This window comes from Oryctolagus cuniculus, chromosome 18 (assembly GCF_964237555.1).
Source record: "Oryctolagus cuniculus chromosome 18, mOryCun1.1, whole genome shotgun sequence".
NCBI lineage: Eukaryota > Metazoa > Chordata > Mammalia > Lagomorpha > Leporidae > Oryctolagus > Oryctolagus cuniculus.
In genome coordinates, this window is record NC_091449.1 from 10,907,741 (window position 1) to 10,917,345 (window position 9,605).

A 9,605-nucleotide genomic window follows, 5' to 3' on the forward strand; every position below is an offset into this window, starting at 1 on the left:
TGAAGCCAGGAGCCAGGTGCTTCTCTTGGTCTCCCATGGGGGTGCAGGGCCCAAGCACTTGGGCCATCCTCCACTGCACTCCTGGGCCACAGCAGAGAGCTGGCCTGGAAGAGGGGCAACTGGGACAGAATCTGGTGCCCCGAGTAGAATCACTACAGGAAGCAAGAAAAACAGGAACAGACGAGAAGAGCAGTAACACCCGCTGTGGGAAGAGACGTGGGAAACTGGGAAGCTCATTCCCCTCCTGGTGGGACCTGCGTGATCACATCCACCTGGGAACTCCTGGCTGTGTCCTTTAAAGCCACACGTTTTTGTAATGTAGAAATTCCGCTCTAGACCTGTGTAGCTGAGGTGAGGTGTGTCGGGCGGGGCCAGCCGTGAGTGACTGAGCTGGCCGAGCCGGCACCGCAAGCTGGGGCTGCAGGAGCTGCCCCGGCACCGACTCCTGGTGCAGCACACGCAGCCTGGGGATGCGCACGCGGCAAGGGGCTCGTGGGTTTCTGAAGAGCGGACCACGCAGGATGAAGGGGAGCTCTCCGCGCAGACTGCTGCCGCGCCGCCTCTGACGGCCACAGGAACACTCAGGGAGCATCCAGCTCCCTGCTCATGTGCCTGGGAAGGCAGCAGATTTGGGCTCAAGTCCTTGGGCCCCTGCCACCCACATGGGACAGAGTTCTGAGCTCCTGGCATCAGCCTAGCCCAGCCCTGGCCATGGTGGCCATTTGGGGTTTGAAACACTAATGAAAGATTCTCTCTCTCAAATAAATAAGTAAATCTGAAGAAAAAAAGTCAAATCAAGGCTAACAATTTTTCTTTGCTTTCTTTTTTAAAAAATTATTTATTTATTTAAAGGCAGAGTTACAGAGAAAGAGGATGAGAGAAGGGGGGGGGTTGTCCATCTGCTGGTTCACTCCCCAAATGGCCACAATGGTTGGAGCTGGGCTGATCCAGGAGACAGGAGCTTCTTCTGGTCTCCCACATGCGTGCAGGGGCCCAGCATGTGGTCATCTTCTGCTGCTTTCCTAGGCACAGTAGCAGGGAGCTGTGTTGGAAGAGGCACAGCCAGGACATGAACCGGCGCCCACCTGGGATCCCAGTGCCACAGGCAGTGGCTTTCCCGGCTACGCCACAGCACCGGCCCCTCTTTGCTTGTTTTTTTGGATACATTTGCATTGTCTTATGACTTCTGTATTTTTATAAACTCAAGAAAGTTCAAAATCTGCCCTTTATTTCTCACAAAGTGTTTCTGGAGACAGTCTAGTGTTTCTAAGTTCTGCAGCAGGGTCGGTGCCCACAGGTTGCAGGCAGAACCGAACGCTGGCTGGAAAAAGGCAGATCCGACTCAGACTCGATGCCCAAACTCAGGCCCTGGGAGGGGCTGATTCTTATTAAAAACTCGTGGGTGGCTGGATGAGTAAGTCGCAGATAATTCTATGATGTGTCTATTTGCTTCACAGGAAGACCTATTTCTTTATTTAAAAATAGATTTTTCTATACTTTTTTTTTTTTTGACAGGCAGAGTAGACAGTGAGAGAGAGAGACAGAGAGAAAGGTCTTCCTTTGCCGTTGGTTCACCCCTCCAATGGCTGCCGCGGCCGGCACGCTGCGGCCTGCACACCGCACTGATCCGATGGCAGGAGCCAGGTGCTTCTCCTGGTCTCCCATGGGGTGCAGGGCCCAAGCACTTGGGCCATCCTCCACTGCACTCCCTGGCCACAGCAGAGAGCTGGCCTGGAAGAAGGGCAACCGGGACAGAATCCGGCGCCCCGACCGGGACTAGAACCCGGTGTGCCGGCGCCGCAGGCAGAGGATTAGCCTAGTGAGCCACGGTGCCGGCCACTTTTTTTAAAAAATTTGTTTGAAAGGTAGATATATGCATAGAGAAGGAGAGAGAGAGAGAGAGACAGAGAAAGAGAGAGAGAGAGGTCTTCTGCCCACTGGTTCACCATGCAAAGTCCACAGAGGCTGGACTGGGCTGATCCAAAACCAGGAGCCAGGAGCTTCTTCCAGGTCTCCCACTGGGTACCAGGGGCCCAAGCACTGGAACCACCTCCTACTGCTTTCCCAGGCACATTAGCAGGGAGCTGGATTGGAAGTGGAGCAGCCAGGACTCGAACCAGCGCTCATGTGGGATGCCAGCACTGTAGGTGGAGGCTTAACCACCGACGCCACAGTGTCAGTCCCAGAAACACTTGCTCCCAAAGTTCCTTGCTTGTGTGAAGTTTGAATAAAGAAACTATTTGAAAGGACTTTCAAAGACACCAGGGAACCGCAGCCGACAACGACAACGGTGATGGATGTAATCCAACATTGGGTGTAATCTCACACCCGGCTCAGCCAGGTTCAAGTCTAATAGAGCTGTAGCTCTTCACCCTGGTTCAGCTGGAGCAGGCGTCAGTCCAATGACCTTATCTCATCCCTGGTACAGAATCATGCAGACCACGCCCTCTGCGCACACAGCCCCGCCCATGAGAGGGACCCAGGGACGCTGCCCCAGCCCCAGCTCACGCGGCCTGGAAGCTGCAGCCTGGAGCCCCCGGAGGCCCCTGCGGTGTCCAGGCCAACAGCAGCCTTGCTGTCCACACCCGGAGCAGCTGGGAACCCTCTGCCCCTCGGGGACCTCAGGACAAAACACACAACGGTGCGCACCGGACCCCTCCCTGGACGCGCGGCTGTGGGAGGTGGCGTCCTGCTGATCTCCAGCCTGGCTGTGTGCCCACGGCTGCCCGCGTGCTCACCTGCGCCCCACAGCGGGGCACAAACAACGCGGGAGCAAGACGGGGACGCAGGGAGCCACAGTTGGGCTTCTCTGCCCGCAGAGAGTGGAGGGGAGCCCGAGGGTGCTGGGGCAGGGGGGAGGGCGAGAGCGAGGGCGAGGGCGAGGGCGAGGGCGAGGGCGAGGGCGAGGGCGAGGGCGAGGGCGAGGGCGAGCTGACCCGGCGAGAAGGCACGAAACGTGGGCGTCCTCGGTGGTGGAAGGTGCAGGAACATGGCGTGCAGGGTGCTGCCGTGGGCACTGCGCCTGCGCACAACTTGGACGTCCCCCAGCACGTGTGTTCTGGGCTCCCGTGAGCACACGGCGAAGCAGGCCTGGCTGTGCTTTGTGAGCTTGGGGAGCGTGGGCTGTGTCCGTGCCCGGGAGCCAGGGCCCCAGGAGACAGAGCTGAGTGAAGGCCGTCACGAGGTCCTGCCTGCCTCTCACAGGGAGGTGACAGCACCTGTCACCTGGACGCCCCCCCCCCCAGGACAGCAGCTCTGTCCTCAGTCACGCGCTCTGTCCCGCTGCCTGCACCGCACCTCAGGGAGTCCCTCCGTGTCTGCAGAGCGGTGGAGCGGGGATATTTCAGTTTACAACCAAGTGTGCACCTGCGCCCAACCTCAGGGCTTAGGGCCAAAGCTCTGCACAGGGATTTACTCACTGGGGTGCCCTGGTCCTAGGAACACCTGCAGATATCCCTGCTTTCTGGAGAGACTGTGTGTGTGCGTGTGTGTGTGTAATGTGTGTGCGTGTGTGTATGTGTGTGTCTGTGTGTGTGCATGTGTGTGCGTGTGTGTGTGTGCATGTGTGTGTGTGTACTTACTTATGAAGTGACCATGGCAGAAGTTTGATTAACAGTGGGGACCTGCCTTGTGCCACTGTGGCTCAGACCCCTGCTGGCAACACCAGCACCGCACAGGGGGCGCCCGTGCAGTCCTGGCTGCTCTGCTTCTGATCCTGCTTCCAGGTGCCGCCCCGGAAAGACTCTGGGCCATGGCCAACGCGCCTGGGCCCCTGCACCCCGTGAGGGACCCGGATGGAGTTCCTGGCTCCCGGGGACATTTGAGGAGTGAACCAGCAGATGGAGGATCTGCGTTTCTGTCTCTCTCCCTCTCTTCCTCCTATTTCTGTAAAACTGCCTTTCAAATAGAGAAATAAATCTATAAGAAAAGACAGAAACTGCACACTAATTGCATATTCAACACGGGCTTCTATAAATATAACGAGAGCTTTAGGGATATTAGGAAAGAGACTGCTGGCAGCATCACCCATTTTTATGTTCTCGCTTCTGCCCACAGCTGTCTGGTAAACAGAGCTCAGGGAACCTGTGAGTCATCGGAACTCCGGCCCTAGGGCACCCCTGAGCCCTGGCCCAGGTCCCTGCTGCTCCCTGCGTGTTGGGCTACAGGGAAGGGGCCCACTCACAGCTCTCGGTCTCTGCAGGGCGCAGTCGGGTGAGGAGCAGTGAGGAGAACGGAGCCCCCCTCCCCCGACCCTCACATGCAGCCATGGGGTTGGCAGCCCTGGTGGAACAGGAACACGGGGTGCTGCACGCCCCGGGACGCCCGTGGAAATGAGATGAATGAAGATGCCGGCTGTCAGCGCCCACTCCTGTGTCCAGCGCTCAGCACCCTGCGGGGCCGAGGTCAGGGCATGGCCTCCGCCCACGGGGCACTTGGTCACCGCGGGTCACCCCACAGTGCAGCTCCCGCCAAGGCTCCCCATGTGAGCCCCTCAGGAGGCGCCCCCTCCTCTGCAGTGCACTGGAGGTCAGCGGTGTGTCCTGGCCAGGAGCCCCCACGTGTGGCCCAGGTCCCCGTGAGCTCCCGTGTTTTCTCCAGTGCTGCAGGCGCCTCCTAATGCATCAAGAAGTGCGGGCGAGGGCGAGGGCAAGGTCTGGGGGCCCAGGCTTGGGTCACCCTACCCCGGACCCTCAGATAGCTGATGCGCGAGGTGGCAGAGACGGATCGGGGCTGGGGCTGGGGCTGTTTGGCTCAGTGCTGGCCGTGGGTCAGGTCCTTCCAGAGGTTGGCACTGGTTTCAGATCCAGCCCGGCCCCTCCCACACTTAGCCCAACTTGCATTGTTTCTCACGGTCCTTGCCTCAGCCGCCCTGCCCCGCACAGAGGTGGGACCCACAGTTCCACACCCCTCCTCTACCCCTGTAATCAGCCAGCTGATCATATCTGCCCTCTTCCTGTTTTGTTTTCTAGATTTATTTATTTATTTGAAAGGCAGAGTTCCAGTGAAAGAGAGGTATGACAGAGACAGAGAATCTGCCATCCGCTGGTTCACTCCCCAAAGGCTGCAATGGCCGGCGCTGAGCCAATCCGCAGCCAGGAGTCTGGAGCTTCCTCTGGGTCTCCCACATGGGTGCAGGGGCCCACACTTTTGGGCCATCTTCTGCTGCTTTTCCAGGCCATTAGCAGAGAGCTGGATGGGAAATGGAGCAGCCAGGACTCGAACTGGCACCCACATGATGTGCTGGCGCTGCCGGTCCTAGCTTAACCCACCGCAAGACAGCCAGCTCCAAGCCTCTTCACCTTAACCCTCCGAGTCCCAGAGGCTGTTACGATTTTCTCTTGTGGACAAGAAAGTCTGCAAATTGAGGAAATTATTAGTCTTTCCCCAGGATTTGGCCCAAAAGAGCTTTAGGCTTTCAAATCTAGAAAGGGCAAGAAACACCCATTTTTAAAGTAAAATCCAACCGTACCTGCGACTCCAGAGCTGAGGGAGGCGCTGGCTGGCGACTGGGTCTGGATGGGCTGGAACAGCAGAGTGGAACACAGCTGCGTGTGGAAGTGTCGAGTGCACAGCGGTCAGCCCCAGTCTCCCGCAGCCCTCCCCCCGCGGAGGACAGAGCCTCAGCTGATGGTTCACGGCCCGCTCAGCTCGGAATCCCGTGGGCACAGGCTGGGCGCTCAGTCAATCACTTACATTCATTGGAAACCACAGAGGTGCCCACAGACACCACTAATGTTCCATTTAACCTTTTCTTTTCTTTTTTTTTTTTTTTTTTTTTTTTTTTTTTTTTTTTTTGACAGGCAGAGTGAACAGTGAGAGAGAGAGACAGAGAGAAAGGTCTTCCTTTGCCGTTGGTTCACCCTCCAATGGCCACCGCGGCCGGCGCGCTGCGGCCGGCGCACCGCGCTGATCCGATGGCAGGAGCCAGGAGCCAGGTGCTTTTCCTGGTCTCCCATGGGTGCAGGGCCCAAGCACCTGGGCCATCCTCCACTGCACTCCCGGGCCACAGCAGAGAGCTGGCCTGGAAGAGGGGCAACCGGGACAGAATCCGGCGCCCCGACCGGGACTAGAACCCGGTGTGCCGGCGCCGCAAGGCGGAGGATTAGCCTAGTGAGCCGCGGCGCCGGCCCCATTTAACCTTTTCAAAAGAAACACACACACACCCAAACACACACATGCAAACACACACAGGCATATAACTGATCTCCCGCCCACTCCAGCCCTGTGTCATCGCTGGCTCAGTTCAAGCAGCTCCTCCTGGGGCGGGCGTTAGGCCTCGTGGCTGAGATGCTGCTCCCGCATCCCACCCCAGAGCTCCTGGCTCCAAGTCCTGACGCTGCTCCCGACGGCCCCTCCCTGCTAACGGAACCCTGGGAGGATGCAGGCCCCTCCCACCCATGGATGGAGTTCTGGGTTCCTGGCCTTGACCTGACCCAGCCCTGGATGTGAGAGGCATTTGATGAGTGACCCAGGGGTGGACGATTCTCTCCCTCTCCCTCTCCCTCTCCCTCTCCCTCTCCCTCTCCCTCTCCCTATCCCTCTCCCTCTCCCTCTCCCTCTCCCTCTCGCTCTCTCCCTCTCTCTCCCTCTCTCCCTCTCCCGGATTCTCTCTCCCTCTCTCTCTCTCTCTGTCTCCCTCTCTCTCTCTCTCCCTCTCGCTCTCCCTCTCCCTCTCCCTCTCCGTCTCCCTCTCCTTCTCCCTCTTGCTCTCTCCCTCTCCCTCTCCCTCTCGCTGTTTCTACCTCTAAGTAAATACAGAAGAATCTGCAGGCTCGTCCTCAGAGCAGTCCCTCCCCTGCGCTCATCCCTGGTCCCAGTCAGCTCCGCTCTCCGGGGAGCACTTGCAGAAGTGATGCCTCAGGGCCCGCGTGCAGCCTGGCGGTGGGGACACGGTCACAACACCCGCAGACTAAGCTGCCACAGCTGCGTTGGAGTCCAGCCCTGGCTCCTGACTCCAGCTAACGTAGACCCCAGAAGGCAGCGGCGATGGCTTTAGTAGTTGGGTCCCTGCCGCCCATGCGGGAGACCCGGCTGGAGGGCTGGGCTCCCGGCTGTGGCCTGGCCCTGGTGGTCGCCGCATTCATGGAGTTGGTACGAATGGGAGTTCTCTCTGTCGGGGTGTCGCCACTTAATAATGAAAGATATTTGAGGAATGACTCGGCCCCTACCCCTTCACGGCTCCTGTCCCAGGTACAGTCCTGTCTGTCTTGTCTGCACCCACGCACTCTGCATCCAGACCAGGGCCTCGGGGCTCGGGCGGCAGCACCAGTGGTCAGGACGGGGGGCGGCAGAGGGGACCCGAACTTAATTTGATGACCACGGCCAGGAAGGACCTAATACACAGCGATCGACCCAACAGAAGGGAGCCAGATCGGGGCAGACGGCTTCACTCCACCGCCGGGGAGTCAGGGAATAAGAGGTCGAGTGGGGAGACATTCAGCGCTGGGGACGGGGTACCTCAGCATCCTTTCTTCCCGTTCGCAACAAAACGTTCATCTCAAGGACTCAGAAAAGCATGTGACACGGGACAGCGTGGAAACTCGCCCTCCACGGTAACGCCAAGCCCAGCCCACTGCGCCCTGAGCTGCAGGAGCCCGGCCGTTTATGGAATCGCCAGTCCCCCCGTAGGCCCCGTGATGGCAGCTGCGTCTTATGGACTATCATGGAAATCAATCACGGATTGAGGAATCGTGTCACTGACAGGGAAATAGTGGTCATTATATTTAACCCCCACTCTGCTGGTCAAGGTTGTCCCTTGCCGCTCCTCCGCACGCGGAGGAGCCGCACCGGACCGGACGCTTGTTGTTCCCTTTTTCACAAGTCCTTTCTATAGTAAAGTAAGAATAAGTAAACAGCAAACTCCCAAAGCAAGAATGAGTAGAGAGAAATGAGAAAGAACGAAGCAACGAACTTCCCCGCGAACTCTCCAACGCACTCTCCAACCAACCCGCACCACCATGTCTCTCTCCTCCTGTATAGTCCTCTCCACCAATCCGTGCTCTGCTACCCACACGCCGAGCGCGCCGCTCTCCTCCAATCAGGAGCGGCTCCTGCAGCCTGTCAAGTTGGTGAGAGGCAGCTGGGTAGAAGCTGTACGCTCCTCCCCCAGCGCCACACTGTGGGAGAGCAGATGCATAGAATAAGTCTTAATTCCAGTAACAGTATAGTCCGAGTTGCTCCCCACAGTCCCTAAGGCATGACCAGGTTTAAGAGGAGGGTAGTGGAGTCTACCTACTGGTAATGGGAAGAACAGAAGGAATTTGAGCCCATTAAGTTTAAAATATTTATTTATTTATTTGAAAGGCAGAATTGCTGAGAGTGAGGGAGAGATCTCCCATTCACTGGTTCATTCTGCAAATGGCCACAATGGCTGGGGCTGGGCCAGGCTGAAGCCAGGAGCCAGGAGCCAGGAGCCAGGAGCCAGGAGCTTCACCTGGGTCTCCCACACAGGTGCAGGGGCCCGAGGAGTTGGGCCGTCTTCTGCTGCTTTCCCAGGAGCATTAGCAGGGAGCTGGATTGAAAGTGGAGCAGCCAGGACTCCAAGTGATGACCACTTGAGATTCTAGGATTGCAGGTGACAGCTTAACCTGCCATGCAGAAACGCTGGCCCCGAGGCTATCTTTAACTCAGCACATATTGGAGTTTTCTGTGTTAGTTAACTGTGTGACGTCAGGTTAGTCTGCTGTCTGTGTAGACGGTTTTAGGATTATGTCGAGGTGAACATTAGGGGAACCGATTAGAATGAGACTGAAACTGCTGTCCTCACAACTTTTTTCTAAATGTGAAATTCACTTTTTAAAAGTTTGATTATGGGAAATTGAGAAGTTCCTATGGTTTTCATAGGCACTGACCTGTTTCTATTACTAATTCCTCATATTTTATTGTACATTTGTTATGAATGAAATAAAATGAGTACATTTTTAAAAATTATTTATTTTTTAATCTATTTATTTATTTCATTATTTGAAAGCAGTGTTACAGAGAAGCAGAGACAGAGAGAAAGAGGCAGAGAGAGAGACAGGTCTTCCACCTGCTTGTTCACTCCCCAGATGGCCAAAATGGCTAGAGCTGAGCTGATTTGAAGCCAGGAGCCAGGAGCTTCTTCCAGGTCTCCCATGTGGGTGCAGGGGCCCAAGGATAGCAAAGAGCTGGATTGGAAGAGGAGCACTGGCGCTGCGGCTCACTAGGCTAATCCTCTGCCTTGCGGCGCTGGCACACCAGGTTCTAGTCCCGGTCGGGGCGCTGGATTCAGTCCCAGTTGCCCCTCTTCCAGGCCAGCTCTCTGCTGTGGCCCGGGAGTGCAGTGGAGGATGGCCCAAGTGCTTGGGCCCTGCACCCCATGGGAGACCAGGAGAAGCACCTGGCTCCTGCCTTCGGATCAGCGTGGTGCGCCGGCCGTGGCGGCCATTGGAGGGTGAACCAAAGGCAAAGGAAGACCTTTCTCTCTTTCTCTCTCTCACTGTCCACTCTGCCTGTCAAAAAAAAAAAAAAAAAAAAAAAAAAGAGGAAGTGGAGCATCCAGGACCCAAACTGGCACCCATATGGGATGCTGGCACTGCAGGGGGAGGATTAATTATTAGTTAAATTTTAAAAAAGATTTATTT